This window comes from Arvicanthis niloticus, chromosome X (genome assembly GCF_011762505.2).
Source record: "Arvicanthis niloticus isolate mArvNil1 chromosome X, mArvNil1.pat.X, whole genome shotgun sequence".
Taxonomy (NCBI): Eukaryota; Metazoa; Chordata; class Mammalia; order Rodentia; family Muridae; genus Arvicanthis; species Arvicanthis niloticus.
In genome coordinates this window covers 91,764,612-91,782,235 of record NC_047679.1, presented here as the reverse complement: position 1 = coordinate 91,782,235, position 17,624 = coordinate 91,764,612, and the positions used below count along the sequence as shown (strand labels likewise).

Here is a 17,624-nt window from a genome sequence, read left to right as displayed (position 1 = left end):
ATGATAAGGAACTGAGGCCAAGATAACAATAATTCCCTTGCTCTTATAAATGAATAACCATTTGCTTTTCAATACTTAACAATAATTAGTACTTATTCTTATAAGCACAAGCACATTTGAGAATAATAATTAAGTTTATATTCATTTCAGAAGTAAAATTTTTCATTATTATAATTATACCCCCACATATATAATTTCCTGCCAATTACTTTGCATTTCAATAGATGCAAATCTGCTTATATAATTTTATCAGGGCATTTTAAAGGTGATATCGGTGATATGTAGTTCATAATTTGTCTAGCATGCAGAACACACTTGATTTAATTCCCAGTACCACAAAACTAACCATCCAACAAAACCAACCCCTTCCCCCAAAAAAGACGAACTTCAAAATTCTGCATATTGTATAAATGTCATATAAACTCCATATCATACATTACCCAAGTATAAAGTATTACCAAGTGTGAGGAAGAAATAACAATAATGTGATAAGTAGACCTTTTTTGAGGTTTTTGGAGTCATCATTCAGAAATTCTACTGATAACAAATATTTACCCTTAATGTGGAAGATTATCACTAAATATGGGAAGCTTTCTAACAAAACTAATAACAGTTTATTAAATATAATTTTCCCAAGACATGACATGTATAATCTGATCTGATGTGGTCATATAAATTCAGTCTGGTTCTTACTACTCAAATAAATAACCAAATCTCTCTTCTCCCTCCTGGAGGAGAAATGATTTAGGGAATAAGCTAATATTAGTAGGTTCTAGAAGCCTAGTAAAAAGTGAATCAAGGATGAAATCAACTTGAAAAAAGGGTAGAGAGAAGTAGTATCTTAAGGGTCATATGTATGAAAGCCAGAGGAGATATTTGTTCAGTTAGTTCTTTCCTTCTATCTTTGTGTGTGCTACAGGGATACAATTTGAATAATCAGGCTAAACATCTTTACTAGTTGAACCATCTTCCTAGCCTCAAGGCTTGTATACAACTCAAGAAATAGTAAAATATCACTTTGAATATAGATTGGAAATATCTGAAGAAGTACAGTGTACTTCTCTAAAACAATTGCATACACAAATCATGAACACAAATCTTTACATATACCTTTCAAACCCATGATCACACAGATGGCCTCAAAACAAAAAACAAAGATCAATGTGGAAAAGTACAAGAGGATTAACAAGGGCAAAAGTTAAAAGTAATTAGAATATATTTTATACCTATATGAAAATGATAATAAACTGATGTAATTATTTTTAAAACATTGTTGTTGCCTGTCAACATATATAAAAATTCATTCATATGTAACATAAATTTATGTTAGTTTTGTTATATCACAATATAACAAGATGTTATAAAACATTAAAGATCACCACAAAGTATAAGGAAGAGATCAACAAGTTGGGCCTTTAATAATAAAATCAATCTTTATTCTTCAAAAAAGAAAAGATAAAGTTTTAGAGGAAAAATATAAGTAAATTCATAGTGGACACAGGAAATTATTTAAAGTACATAAAGAATTCCAACTTAAGTATATGAAAACCTACTTAAAATAGGCCCAATATGTTTATTAAGTATATTCAGTAAGAGAAGATACAGAAGTGACTTCAGGAAAGGACTGTGCTCTTTTGAAGATTCAAAGGAAGGTTCACTTTAAGTTTGTAGACAGCATTTCACTTATCCTTTGGTGAATGCTATTCACAATTCTGTCAAGGACTCTGTCATCAGTTGTTGGATAGCAAATACTGGTCACATTCCTCAACGGTCCTTTACCATGTGGGTCTTACATTTATGTTTCACTGCAGACTCCTCTGACAGATTTAGACAGTGAATATTCTATGCCTTTGAGTAAAAACTTTGGCCCCCACTGTCTAGAGGTACACTGCAAGGGAGTTGTCAATGTAAAGTACTAAGACTGTTTCCCATGATTCTGGGTTCCAAGAGCATTCTATTCAGAATTAGAACTAGAATCACTAAGATGTTCAGTCAGTAGAGATCCTTTTCTTTTTAAGTTTGTACTTGTTTGTTTGTTTATAAATAGTTCTATGATTGTGTGAGAATTTCATCAATGTGTTGTAAATATCTCTCAAATACAATTTTTATAGCCCCCTCAAGTCTCCCAACACTTTCCATCCAATGTGAAGTTTATTTTTCTATTTATTTATTTATTTATTTATTCACTTTATATCTCAATATCACCCCACCCTCCCTGTACAAGACTTTTTAAAGATGGCTTCTTTCCTCTATTCTAGTTTCCAAGAAGAATGTTTACTGTGTTGCTGTTGGGCTCAGACTTTGCTGGCCTCTTCTTTTCCTTGTTGTTTAAAGTGTTTGTCACTGAATGTGAAATACAAATTCTTTGTAGTTATCTGTGAATCATTGTGTCTGTTGTACTCTCTCTCACTGGGCAGATAAAAGTTTCCAAACCATGTCAATGTTTCCAGAGTAGACTCTAGTCTTTTCTGATTTGCTCTAAAAAGTTTCCTATTTTACTTTACTATTGAAATAGAAGTATTCTGCATAATACTGTCACTGATTTATTTATACCCAGAGAGTATGGGGGATTTTTCATGACTGTCTTTTGTCATCCCCACCCCAAACCCTAATTTATTGATAAAATACGTATCTATTAAAATAAACTCAAAGATAAATATCCTTTAAACAGAAATACAGAAATTAATATTCAGTATTAAACCTTTATTTAAAAAATTCACAAATCAAATCGTGACCACAAAAATTGATACAGTATTTTTTTTTCGAGACAGGGTTTCTCTGTGTAGTCCTGGCTGTCCTGATACTCACTCTGTAGACCAGGCTGGCCTCGAACTCAGTAATCCACCTGCCTCTGCCTCCCAAGTGCTGGGATTAAAGGTGTGCAGCACCACCGCCTGGCTGATACACTAATATTTTGTCAGGTCATTTATTCAATAACCATGACTTAAGACCTGCCTTGTATGTAGTTTTCTTCTTTTTATACTCCTGGAAGGAGATTCCCCCATGTCTCAGAGGTTTGCTTTTTCATTAGATAATAAACTAATAGTTTCTCTATTATAAAAATAAATGCCCTAATTCAAAGTTATGGTGACATTAAATTCAGTCCACTATAGTCAAAACTCACCTCCCTTTATTTAATTTAAAACTTCCACGTTTTTCAGCTGCAGGACAATTCTTGTAAGAAGCTAAGATTTAGGGAGGAAAACCTAGCATATTACTTCTCTTTTGCAATCTACATATTTTGTTCTTTGTTCTCTATCCAAGACTTTATATTCTTTTAGCAAGAAGGAAAGAAAATGTAGAAAATGGTGGACGACTGTTGGTTTTTTATTATTATTTATTTTATGTTTTATTTTTGTCTATTAAATGAAATATGATCACATCTCCCTCCTATTGTCCTGCATCAATTTCCTCAGAGCCTCTCTATGTGTCTTTTATCCAACCTCATGTCTTATTTGTGTATAAGTCTAGTTTGTGCTGTCCTTATGCTATGGGAAAACTACCACTGATCATATTTACCCTGAAAACACAAGTGATTTTCTGTCTTCCAGCAAATAGCCACTATCAATACCTCCTCAATACTAGTTGTGTGTAGGTCTTGAGCTGGTAGCCACAGCTACTGTAAATTTATGAGTGTGACAGTTATGTCATGTCCAGAGGACATTTCTCAGTACTTTTCAACAGCATGGATTGAGAGACATGGGGGAGAAACAAACTAAAGCAGAGGACCAGGTACAGGGTGAAACACATCTGGCCAGCTACAGCTGCTGAGAGTCACTGGTCTTACTGAATTCTGTTAAATACGTTTTCTAGCAACTTTGGGTTACTCTGGTCCTACTGCATTCTTTTCTGCACTTAGGAGATATGGTTTTGCTACTCTTCTGTATCAGCAGTTAATCACTGACCAGATGTTCTCCATTAACCTATTACCCAATCATGTAATACCAAGGCTTGGAAACCCCAACTTGCTGTTTCTTCCTTTAAAAACCTCTTCCCCTGGACCATGAGATTGCTTTTCCTATCCTGTTGCTTTAGGGAGGTTTGTGGCCCAAGCTTGGGAGCTTGAATAAAAACCCTTATGTGCTTGCATTGGAGTTGTAGTTCCTGGTGGTCTCTGGGGTTTTTGCAATTTGGGCACAACAGGATATTGTTGATTGTTAGAGAAGTCTTGTGAGGTTCCTTCTCTACTGTGAATGTCCTCATGTGAAAATTTAATAAGAAAACAACTTTTCTTTAACTGACTTCTTATTATCTCCTGAGATAATCTGATGAGGGAACTAGTTCCATGTGTCTATTCCCATTGCTTTCTCCCTTTTCGGGTTATTGTGTTACTTTTTGCCAATTTTTGTGTATTGACAATCTAATGATAACCTTCAAGATAGAGGAAGCATACATAGCCCTGTAGGTGAAAGCATCTGGATTAATTAAGATAATTTTATTGCAAACAAACACAGATCAAATATAAATTTCAGATTGGTCACAATCATTACACTAAGGGAAGTCTTAAAATATTTTCTACAGAGTTAATTAAGGGCATCTCTTGTTATCTGGTTTCCTAATTGGTTTCAATTGTTTTTGTAGTGAAATACTTCTGGAGAGCCTAGGCAGAAATACTGAATAAATGATCATATGTTAAGCAAAAATGTGTAAATGTTCTGTAGTCAACAAGCTGTTAAGAAATGTAGTCAAGGATCATGTACCTTGCAAGGGAATCTTTTAAGAAGAGCATAGAGACCCTTTCTAGATCTTATAACAGGCTGAGCACAGATGGCTGCATAAAAGACCTAGCACTAACAGAAAATAGATTATTTCCTTCTCAACCTGTAAGTTTTACATAATTAAATTTTAACAGATTTAAAATGAAACATGGTGATAAATATTACAGAAAAGTCCTGGCTTTATAAATATTGTATTTTAAATATCCTGTAAAAAAGTACTATAATACACATAATGGTTAGAAATATTATTATCACCTATCTGGAAATTATAGTCACTACAGTTAGTACATTAAAATGTTTGTTTTTCCGGTAAGTATATTATGAGAAGGATTTGATTAGATTTGAGTAGTGTAACATTCTCTTTTTTTTCCTTAACAACAGTCAAGTAAATATCTGTTTATTGCCAAATGATCATAATGAAATAATGTGATGTATCACTTTAAAATAATGAAAAATATTAAGACATATAATTTACAAGCACACTCCAGACTTTGTGCACATTGGAAACAAAGTGATGCCCAGAGGATTTTAGATTCCCATGTGAAGAATTCAGCTAACATAATCTGATCTTTTTATGTATCAATGAAAAACACAGAAGTAAGCCAGAAGATGAGGCTAAAGTAGCAGAACCACAAACATTGCTCTCAGGACAAATAAAAGTTTACAATGACAAAGAATTTGCTGAGATAAATCTAGCAGCTGCTGGACCAGAAACCTGGGCAGTATTGACTTTAAAAATGGGTTCAGATGTGTGAGAATTCATCAGTAGCAATTTTCATAGATGATTTGAAATTTTAGTTATTATTATCACGCATGTCTAATGTAGTGAGGCATACATGTCCTGAAACGTATTTAGAGTCAGAATCTCTCCTTGTAGAGTCAATTCTCTCCTTCCAATTTTACATGGATGAGAGGTTTTATACACTGAGCTTTTTTTACTGTCCCAAGTAGCAGTCTTTAGAAGCTAATCTGCCTGACAGCAAGAGAAGCTATTTAGAAGAATTCATTTTATGAGTACTTGGTATAAATGAAAAACGAAAGACAGAGAACACACCACAGGTCAAAGTACAAAAAGGAAAATCATGATATCAAGTCCATCCACCTAGAGAAAAATGTTCTATTGATTAAAGACAAATGTACAGTCTTTGTGTGGTAATATATACCTATAATCCCAGGACTGGAGGTTTGAGCAGCCTGGGAATCAAAGCAACACACTGTCAAAAACATAACAAGATAAACCAAAGCCCCTCTTCGCTAATGAAACAGCTATGATTAATTGCATGCATTCTTCAGTTAATTAAATTAAATAAGCCATCAGAAATATCTCCAATAAACAAATATGACAGAGAAATGGGAAGACTATTTTTGAAATATTTTTAGTTAAAATAGAATTGGACCACTCCCCTATCTCACTAGGTACGCTCTCTTGAACTCAGCTTATGTCCTGCACACTCTCGAGTTAAATTTTTCTTTGATTTTTCTTTTTTCTTTGATTATTATTGGTGTGTGTGTTTGTGTGTGTGTGTCTGTGAGTGTGTGTGTGTGTGTGTGGTCGTGTGCACATGTGTGTAGTGTGTATACAGCAGTAGGGGCTGGATTCATGATTCAGGAGGTAAAATCCTCCATTTGATCACAGAATCTGTAATCCCAGAACTCCTAAAAAACAGAAGCAGAGATGGAAGAATCACCATCAAGACAACCTGGCTATATAGTGTTGAAAATTAGGTGAAAAGGAGAAGAAAAGAAACAACTCCTAAAACTCCTGAAAGTTGTCATCTGACCTCCATTTGTCCCAAGTAACGTGAGTGCACATATGGTACATGTTCACGTGAGCATGTGTGTGTACACATGCACACATACAAATATACAAAGTTAATTATTTAATTATATTAATAAATATAAGGTTTGAAAAAGTAAAACAGTAGTAGCTATATCTATATAAAGTCATTATGTAAACAGAAACAAAATAAAGAACAAATTCTTTCACCTGATAAATTTTATCTAGATGGAAACAAAGCAATAAATAAATAAATAAATAAATAAAACCATGAAGTGTGAGCAAACAAAACAAAACAAATATCATATAAAAGGACTCGGATCTCTTGAGTCACCCCCGCGCAGCCTAGGCTTGCTCTGCGAGGAAGAGAAAGGTGAGAAGGAGGAAGAAGACAAGGATGATGAGAAAAAGCCCAAGATTGAAGATGTGGAATCTGATGAGGAGGATGACAGCGGCAAAGATAAGAAAAAGAAAACAAAGAAGATCAAGGAGAAGTACATTGACCAGGAAGAGCTGAATAAGACGAAGCCTATCTGGACCAGAAATCCGGATGACATCACTCAAGAGGAATATGGTGAATTCTATAAGAGCCTCACCAATGATTGGGAAGACCACTTGGCAGTCAAGCATTTCTCTGTAGAAGGTCAGTTGGAATTCAGGGCATTGCTCTTCATTCCCTGGCGAGCTCCCTTTGACCTTTTTGAGAACAAGAAGAAGAAAAACAACATCAAATTGTATGTCCATAGTGTGTTCATCATGGACAGCTGTGATGAGCTGATCCCCGAGTACCTCAACTTTATCCGTGGTGTGGTTGACTCTGAGGACCTGCCTCTGAACATCTCCCAAGAAATGCTCCAGCAGAGCAAGATCCTGAAAGTCATCCACAAAAACATTGTGAAGAAGTGCCTTGAGCTCTTCTCTGAGTTGGCTGAAGACAAAGAGAAATACAAGAAGTTTTATGAGGCGTTCTCCAAGAATTTAAAGCATGGAATCCATGAGGATTCCACTAACCGTCGCCGCCTCTCTGAGCTCCTTCACTATCACACCTCTCAGTCTGGAGATGAGATGACATCCCTGTCAGAGTATGTGTCTCGCATGAAGGAGACACAGAAGTCCATCTACTATATCACTGGTGAGAGCAAAGAGCAGGTGGCTAACTCTGCCTTTGTGGAGCATGTGCGGAAGCGGGGCTTCGAGGTGGTGTACATGATGGAGCCCATTGATGAGTACTGCGTGCAGCAACTCAAGGAGTTTGATGGAAAGAGCCTGGTCTCAGTGACTAAGGAGGGCCTGGAGCTGCCAGAGGATGAGGAGGAGAAGAAGAAAATGGAGGAGAGCAAGGCAAAGTTTGAGAATCTCTGCAAGCTCATGAAGGAGATCTTGGACAAGAAGGTTGAAAAAGTGACAATCTCCAATCGGCTTGTGTCTTCCCCCTGCTGCATTGTGACAAGCACCTATGGCTGGACAGCCAACATGGAACGGATCATGAAGGCCCAGGCACTGTGAGACAACTCTACAATGGGCTACATGATGGCCAAAAAGCACCTAGAGATCAACCCTGACCACCCCATTGTGGAGACCCTTCGGCAGACAAAAACGACAAAGCTGTCAAGGACCTGGTGGTGTTGCTGTTTGAAACTGCTCTGCTCTCCTCTGGTTTCTCACTTGAGGATCCCCAAACCCACTCCAACCGCATCTACCGCATGATTAAGCTAGGCCTGGGCATTGATGAAGATGAGGTCACTGCGGAAGAGCCCAGTGCTGCTGTCCCTGATGAGATCCCCCCACTGGAAGGTGATAAGGATGCCTCTCACATGGAAGAAGTGGATTAAAGGCTCCCAGGAACCCCTGCCCTCTGTATAGTATCCCTGTGGCTCCCCCAGCAGCCTTGACTGGCCCTGACCCACCTGGCTCATGTCTACAAGAATCTCCTCTATCCTGTCCTTGTGCCTTAAGGCAAAAAGATCCCCTCCCACAGAATAGCAGGGTTGGGTGTTGTATATTGTGGGATTTTTGTTTGTTTTATTTTGTTTTGAACTTAAAATATGCAAAATAAAGAAGATGCAGTTTTATACAGTTCTGAAAAAAAAAACTTTGACTCAGAAATGCTAGGTGTCATCACACACACAAACAAAACAAAATAAGAGGACTGAATTTGAGTTAACAATGTTTAAAAAGTGAAGATTATTTGGCAAGATGCTCAGGGAGAATGTATTTAAATAAATAAAATAAAAGTAAAGGACAAACTGGTGAATAAATGCTTAATAATGACCATGTATGAACATCTCCTATAAAATACAATTATACTATGAACATGAATCAAAGTCATAGGGTAGTAAATAAAAGCAGAAACGTTTGGCTTGAGGGTGTGCAAACTGACAAACGCAGATGTATAGTGTAAGCTCCCTGCTCTCAATTTTTTAGTATCAGAGTTGGTGCAGTAAATAATTTGTAAGAAAAATTGGAGGCCTTCTAGCCTGAGGAACAAGAAGGCTTAGTCTAGAGTAATCATGAACACTTCAAAGAAAAAAAGAAAAGCAAGAAGACAAAGAACAAGCCTGTATACTTGTGGATAATGAGAAAACACAGCAACTAAGAATCAATACAGGAAGCTATCAGTCACACAGGTTAACACAACTTTAAAAGGAATAACAGTATCAAAGAAAACATTAAGAAACAGCTCTTGAACTCTTATTAACCCATATATTAGCCAAAAAGTATTATACTAGGTACTATTCCTCAATGGAAAGGAAAAATCAAGTGGCACAGACCGAAAGAAAGGCTGGCCAGTGTTTGAATTACTAAACTGAGATTTTGAAGTAGCTGTTGTCATTTTTCTAATATTATAAAAGCACAAATTCATAGATAATGGAAACAAAAATGTTGGTACATATATATTAATTAAAAAAAACTAAATACAAATTGAAAAAATGAGAAAGAAACATGGCTGGAGGAGATCCTTTTAAATGACTTTACTAAAGAATAAAAGTAACAGAAATTAAATTTCTGTTTTAATTTTACTAATCAACTAAAAATGTTTAAAGAAAAAATAAGATGTCACTTATCTAAAGGCAAAGAAACAAACAAAACGACTTGACAGACTTAGAAAATTGACCCTTCCTGTTCCAGTAGCCACGAATTGGTCCTTGACTGTGAGTTGGATGTCATGTTCACTTCCCTTTCCCATGATAAGATTTTATCAGTTTGAGCTTGCTTGAGCTTGTGTATGCTGTCCAACTACCATGAGTTCATATATCCAGATGTCCTGTATATCCAGAGGATACTGTTTACTTATAGTCATCTACTGCTTCTGGCTCTTACATTCTCTGTGCCCACTTCCCATTGAACACTAAGTCTTGGAAGGAGGGGTTGTAATACAAATGTTCCACTGAAGACTGAGCATTCTGAAGTCTCTTGTTTTCTCCCTCTTGACCAGTTGTGGGTGTGTCAACTACCATCTACAATAACTAGAAACTTCTCTGATAAAAATGAATAATGCATTAATCTTCAGAGGGTATAATAGTTTAATTCTCTGTCCATTTAGTGTAATAGTAGTAGTAGATTCTTCTCTAGGATCTATGACCTGTCATCCAAGAAGTTCTTAGCCTGACTATAGTACCAAATATGGGTTTTATCTTATGAAATAGAATGTAAATACAATCAGAATGTTGGTTACTCCTTTAATGATTGTGCCAGTACTGCTCCAGTGCACACATCTTGGCAGGCCAGATGTATATTGAAGAGTTTTTAAAAAGTCACACCTTTATTTCATTCCCAAACATCCCATTTGATGCTTTAGTTATGATGTCATTCTGTAGTTACTTACCAATGAAACAAAGGATACTTCTGCAGAAAGATTAACAGATAAAATGTAATTAAGCTACAAAATGAACAATTAATTAGTTCCACCAAAATCTCGGAAGGAAGAAAGATAATTAAATTATATATCAAATTTTTTTAAAGGACATGAACCAATCACCCTTGGAAGGTCAAACAGCATCTGTTGTGTTACAGTCCAATTATGCATTTGGCTTCAGTAGAAACACAGCATCATATTCATTAAGTAATTTTGCCTTCTAACCCATTTCTCAGTAACTTTGTCATGTTTTATTACAATCTGAAGACCCTGCCAGGTTCTGAAATGAGAGAGATTCTAACAAAATTCCAAATGACTCTGAACTGATAGACACCAGAAGTCTGTGTAAAGTTGTGTGTCCTAACAGTTTTTCTCTTCATAGCTGCTGATTGCGTCAGACTCAAAGACATTGTGAGAAGCAGTTTTTGGTTGCACATTGGATGGGTACATTTGGCTTCAGTTCTGTTGAAGAACTACACATTTGCATGAATATGAAAGGAAACAGGGGAAGATTTTGAGCTTCTTTTCATTTTATATCCATATGTATAAGACAGATCTTTTAAGTTGATGTCTAAAGAGTTATTTTTTTTAAAATCTCTGTCTTTCTGAAGTCATGTGACTATGCAGATTGGTAGATGTCCACTATGACGAGGAGAGGGTATTAGATATTATACTCGAAGAAGGTTTATTTTAAAATTGAAATGTGACACTTTTCATTTGTGAATTCATCATTAAGGCAATTATCTCATGATTCACTAATAAGGACAGATGGAGTGTAAATTTCCTTTAACACATCAATGTTCCTGGATTCTGTGCTAATGAGGTCATTAGAATCAACATTGTGAACTATCACTGCTTTGAATTATGCTTTCTGTGCATCTAAAGTCTGTATATCAAAATTATAATCAAGCTTTCTAATGTGTCAGATGAATTTTTCTTTTGTGGTGGCAAAAATATCTCTCTACCCACATTCTCTGGTTTGAATTATTTTTTAAAAAATCACTTAAACCTTTAGTTAGTTTATAACCAAACCAAATCGTGATGGAGGGTCATCAACTGTATGAGATACATTTTCAAAATTATACTAAATATCTGATTCTACAAACAGCAGGACTTAAAAACAAAGAGCTGAATAGTCAAGATAGTAAAGACTTGTAAAGACATGTGCATTCCTTTGGAATCTCACCCAAACAGTGTGTTGAAGTAATTTAGTGGTAAACGATTTTTCTCCTTAAGAAAAGGCTGTGGTTCTTTACCCATACTGATACTTATGTATGGATGCACAGTGTCTGTATTTATGTGGAAAAATTTCATGGGTAACTTCATGCCTTGTGACCAAATAGCTACACTGACAGTTCAGAGTAAGAAATAGAAGGTGAATATGTTATACTTATTGACAGTATTCAAGAGGACAGATATTAAAACATGTCATCATACACATACACACACACATAATGTGACACAAATATACACAAATGTTAACTGTATTTTATATTCATGTGCAGTAGGTTGTATCTATTTCATAATATTTTGTATACAAAAATATTAAGATTCAAAACTTAAATATATGTCATCTTGATCAGAAATGCAGCTATTGGTGTTTAAAAGATATGATTTATTTTAAGATTCTGAAGTGCCATAAAAACCAAAGTTAAGAAGTGGGTCCAGAGCATTATAAATAATAGCTGCACATATACATAAGCATCTGGCCATATAAGTAAGCTATATGACATACACCTAATGATAAGTTATGTGTATGTTTCTAATTGGGAAGCTGAAGAAGATTAAAAAAATACTCAGAGAAGAAAATTAAACTGTAATAACAGGGACATGAGTATAGCTTATTAGGAAAGCAAACCATGTGAAATGAGTGGTACCAAAACAACGTATGTAAAGGCAAATGAATTGACTTGACCAAACAAATTTCCGACTGATTCACAAAATTAAATGTACAAACAAGTGATACAAAGATATACACAAAACAAAATAACTTAGAAAGTCTATATGCAAAACCATGATAAGGATAAACTACAGAGGTAGTAGATGTAATGGTCTGAATGAAAGACAGATGGGAGTCATCCCAAAATTTTCTTCCTTAGAAAAGGATACTTTAAAAGCTAGGAAGATGGTTTAGCAGCTCTTTTCACATAGTCCTGGCAGTTGGACTTCAATTCCTGCAATCTATATGATGGAAGGGGATATCTGAGTTCCGTGTGCGCTGTGATGTGGAATGTGCAAACATACAGACATTAAGCTTGCAAGTGTGGATGCACATACATACAAATATGATTTTAAATGAAACGAATACTTTTTGACAAATAGGTAGGTAATATTGCTATGTATTTAAGTAACTTAAAAACAAGGTGAAGGCTGGAGAGATGGCTCAACGGTTAAGAGCACTGACTGTTCTTCCAGAGGTCATGAATTCAAATCCCAGCAACCACATGGTTGTTCATAACCATCTGTAATGTGCATCTGATGCCATCATGAAATAAATGAATAAATCTTTAAAAAATAAAAACAAGGTTAACCACTGGGCATGATTGATTATGTCTATAGTCCCAGAATTCAGGAGACAGTGGCAGGCAAATCTCTGAGTTTGAGGCCAGCCTGGACTATAAAGTGAATTCTAGGACATCCAGAGCTGCACAGAGAAACTCTGTCTTGAAGAACAGAAACAAAAACAAAACCAAAAAATTAAAATATAAAAAACAAACAAAAAATAAAGTAACAATGGAGAATAAGTTTTATAGAATCTTCTTTGAAAGATCATAAGACATTTTGAAAATTAGGCTCAAAGAAAGTTTCAGTAGATTCCACATTAAAAAACCCTATAACTAATATTTTGTGTTAAGAACAAAATGATGCAAAATCTCCATTTAAAATTTGATTTTTCTTCTCATTTTGTAATCATGCCTTTCTGTCTTTTTGTGTTTTGTAATATTTATTACATGTCAGGAACAATAAATTTTACCTTGATCATTAGTTTTGTTATGAGATACTTTAAGTTACTTGGAATTTTGAGTTTTCAATTCTTATTTTTAACATTTAAAAGAACAGCAATTCATCTAGAGGTATTTTGTTATACTTCAGAGGCAAAACACGTATCTAATCATTTTTCCCAGTCATTAGTCACTGAGAAGCTGTTCAACTCTGATCACTGGGAACAGCATTTAAGGATACCTCTACCCTTTAATTGTATGATACTGAAATATTGAAAGCCATCTTCCTACATATTTTATTAAGCTTAGAAGAACAACTCAGAAGAAAATCTAGCCAATGTTACTTCATTTCTAACTATGTGATAATCTTACACATTCAAAAATAGAAAAAGAGAAATTTGAGAAAAACAAACATGAAAATTAAATATACACTGGGATAAATGTTTTATAAAATTGATAATCATAGAGGAAAATAACTTTGATGCTTTGCTTACTCTAAATACAAAAACCAATAATCATTTTTGTTTATACTTTTCTATCTTCATCTTTCTGTAATATTGACTTTAAAATCCTTTATATTAGATACTTGGACTTTAATATATATGTAACTCTCAGAGTCATTATAGTTCAAATATTTCTAGTTATCTTTCTAGATGCTCAAGGGATGTTTGCTCTGTTAGAGATATGCCAAACTTTTAAATCATTTTTACTTAGGAGAATAAGAAGGATGCATGGTACCATGCTTGTTTCCCTTTAAGTAGTATTCAAAAGCACATTTCTTGTGTAAAGATATATTTTACACCAAAAACTTGGTTATCAACTGAGGTAACAAACTGAGATCATTAAGGTAATTCTAGGCATTTGTTGTGATAAGCACACAGACAACACTACAGGTTGTTACAATGGAAGTGGCCAAAAAGTTCAGTATTAAACTTATGAACTCATTTAGTTTTCAATTTCAATTTGATGATACATCTTCATACCATTACAAAATAAAAAAGTATTTTCTTTGTGACTCATTTATTTGGGTTTTCAATTTTTCTCTCAGAATATAATAATGTATTGAAATTTCTGAGTCTACATTCCTACCTGAGTTATTGACTACAATTACATAGTGACTTATTTTCAGGTATGTTACTACATTTATTATATTGTCTATTGAAGACCATTTGCTTTCCAATTTACTTTATGCAAGTTTATTAAATACTTGAATTGTTGATTATCTCCAGCACACAATAGCCACAGTTAAATAGTGAGCCTAGGGGAAATTACTTACAGATCAGCATAGATACATCCATTGATAAGGCAGGTCTTTTTTTCTTATTTCTGTTATTGATTACTTCCTTGCTCGTTTTTTAGTCTTCCATGAGGCCAGATTTTGCTATGACCCTGAGTTGACCTTGAACTTAAAATTTTCCTGTTTCAATCTCTTATTGAAATTAACAGTGGTGGTTACCAACTTGCTGTGGGCAAAAATGTAAAGGAGATAATTGGAAGTGGTGGAATATTCTGAAACAGAAGAACAAGAAAGATATGATAGCTAGTAGATTTGAGAAAAATGAGTGGAGAAAACATTTAGGAAAATCTGGAGAGACAGCCTGACCATGAGTAGAGATCAGTGAGGGCATCAAGACTGCAAAAGTGGTTATCAGAGACCTCTTCCAATGTAATGTTGTATGTATTTTCTAGAAACGTTCATAGACACTTCAAGTGGGAATAAGTTTTTTGTCATGAGGACATTTGGTACTGTGAATTGTTTACAAATTAGTTAACACTGGGCTGAGGCTTAACTTGATGTCCTTTGGAAAATTCATTCAGTTTTCTCACTTCTGAAATAGAAAATACAATGTAATTTTATTTATGGTGCTTGTGTTGTGAGTGCATGAAATACATACAAAGAAAGAATAAAGGCATACACACACACACACATACAGAGAGAGAGAGAGAGAGAGAGAGAGAGAGAGAGAGAGAGAGAGAGAGAGAGAGAGAGAGATCATGTTACAACCTTCTCTGACCTGTGCATACATATGCCCACAAACATGTATATATTCTCTCTCTCTTCCTCTCTCCCTTTCTCCCTCCATCCCTCCACCCCTTCTCTCTCCAACATTTTCCCTGAGGCAGGATCTCTCACTATATCTGAAGCTAGGCTAGAGTCAGGAAGTTCACTGATTTCTCTGTCTCTGCCCACCCCCACCACCAAACACACACAACACATCCATTGCTAGGTTTATAGGAACAAAGATATTCCAGCCACAACTTTTTAAGTTAGTTGTTAGAAGTTTGAATTCAGATCCTTTTGCTTAAGCAGTGAGTTTTCTTACCCAGTGAGCCATCTTCTCATCTACATATTTTATACTCCCAAGTGTTACTTTAATGTTCTTGATAATATTCTCATGACACATAGTTTATTGTAAATACATACGTGAATACACATATAGAATATAGTGATGTGGCAGGATCCCAGAGGCTCATGGTTGTTGAACATACTCTACCATTTACCTAAATATCTAGCTTAATCAATGATATTTTGTATGAATAAACAGAAAGGTACACTTAAGCAGACTCTAAAGTTATCAAAAAGGAAAACTTAGAAATAATACTTGGTGACTACTCTGACTAAAAAATATTCAATTTCTTCAAACTGAATAGAACAACCTGTCAATTTATATAACCTATGTTTTGATGAAAATAAGCACAGTCTTCTAGTGTATATTTACTTTCAGAGTTACTAAAGAAACGTTTATTATATCTGATGATAGACAAAATAGTAAGCACACAGGCTTGATAATATGGCCATTTGCAGAAATTACCCACTAAGAAAATATACACAGTTACATTCTGAAAATCGGAATATTATTATGTGTTATTTGATCGTCTGAATGCCTGTTGAGGTGTGTCTTTTCCATTATGAGATCTCCAGCTTCAAAGAAATTGCACAGTGACTCTTAGTCCCCTAAGATTGCAGATACAGTGCAGAAGCAATTGTTTAGAAAATGTCTTTCTTTCTAAAATTGAAGATGATCTGACAACTGCAAAGTCATTGCCAACTTCATTTGGAAGCAAATCATAAGAACTTTGTGTTTTCCTGCATCTTATCGTTTAACTGTGGTTTATCTTGAGGTAAAATTTCCTTCTCTTGGTTTGCATTCAGCTTGAAGTAAAATTAGAGCTACTTTCTCATTCAAGAGGAATGAGAAATAGAGTTTATGCAAGTTTTCTCTGCTTCAGTGGCTAGGCACTGGTGACCATCCCCCTCCCCTCTTTTTAATTTAAACTAATGGATTGCTGCTAGTAAAAATAATTAGATGTCAGTTGCAAACTATTAGCATAGAAAAATAATTAGATTTTGCCTTTGCCATAACTTCTTGCATTACTTACAGATTTAACCTATAAATACCTTTGGCACTTTCAAGTATTTGGGACACATTTCCAGACCCATTGAAAAAGCCTTATGGCATATGTTTCCACTGCCAATGATAAAGCCTACTGAATAACACTATTATCTCTAAAATCTAATACAAAATATAAGGAAGTCTAAATTACTCAACAACTTTAAAAAGCTAACATTGGCGTATTGAGGCAGGGAATCAAAACTTGGCAAAAGCCAATGGTGGAGATGTTTTTGTTTGTTTGTTTCTTTTTGTTTTTGTTTATTACAGTTGTTTTGTTTGATTGAGTTTAAATTCCAGTTAAAACTCCAGGGCTGACTGATCCAATAACTGCATAGTAAACAGAAAAGCGCGCGTGCACGCGCGTGCGCACACACACACACACACACACACACACACATGTGTCCTCATAACTCTCCATTTTTGTACTTATTCTTGTACCCACAACTTAAGACAATCTCTGGCCAAGATACACTTCTGTAAAGTAACCAGGACAGAAAGCTCATCTCTCAGTGGAATAACTAAAAAGTGTCTGTTATTTATAAACCGTAAGAGAAAAACTAATAAATTGCATATTTTTATTTTGTATTAATACCTGATCCAAGCACATGCCAAGTGCAAGGACCTATTCATCATTGTGGGAAGCTAAAATGTTTAAGAGAAAACCATGTTTTAAACTTATTTATTTATTCACTTTATTTTTCAATATCAGCCCCACCTCTCCTTCCAGTACCCCTTAACACTGACCCTTTCTCCATTCCTCCTCCCCTTCTCCTTTGAAAAGGGGTAGTCTCCTCCTGGGCATCATCCCCTACCCGGGTGTCCCCAGTCCTCCACCCCCCCAAAACACCCCACCCCCTTCACACCAAGTCACTGTAGGACTAGGCACATCCTCTCCAACTGAGGCCAAACTAGACAGCTCAGGGCAAATGAATCCAC

At 35.2% G+C, this 17,624-nt stretch overlaps 1 pseudogene; it reads left to right on the top strand.

Annotated features, from left to right (window-relative positions):
* LOC117695077 (heat shock protein HSP 90-beta pseudogene) overlaps positions 1-8,422 on the top strand; it is a 181,790-nt pseudogene extending 173,368 nt beyond the window's left edge.
* The last annotated feature ends 9,202 nt before the right edge of the window (positions 8,423-17,624 follow it).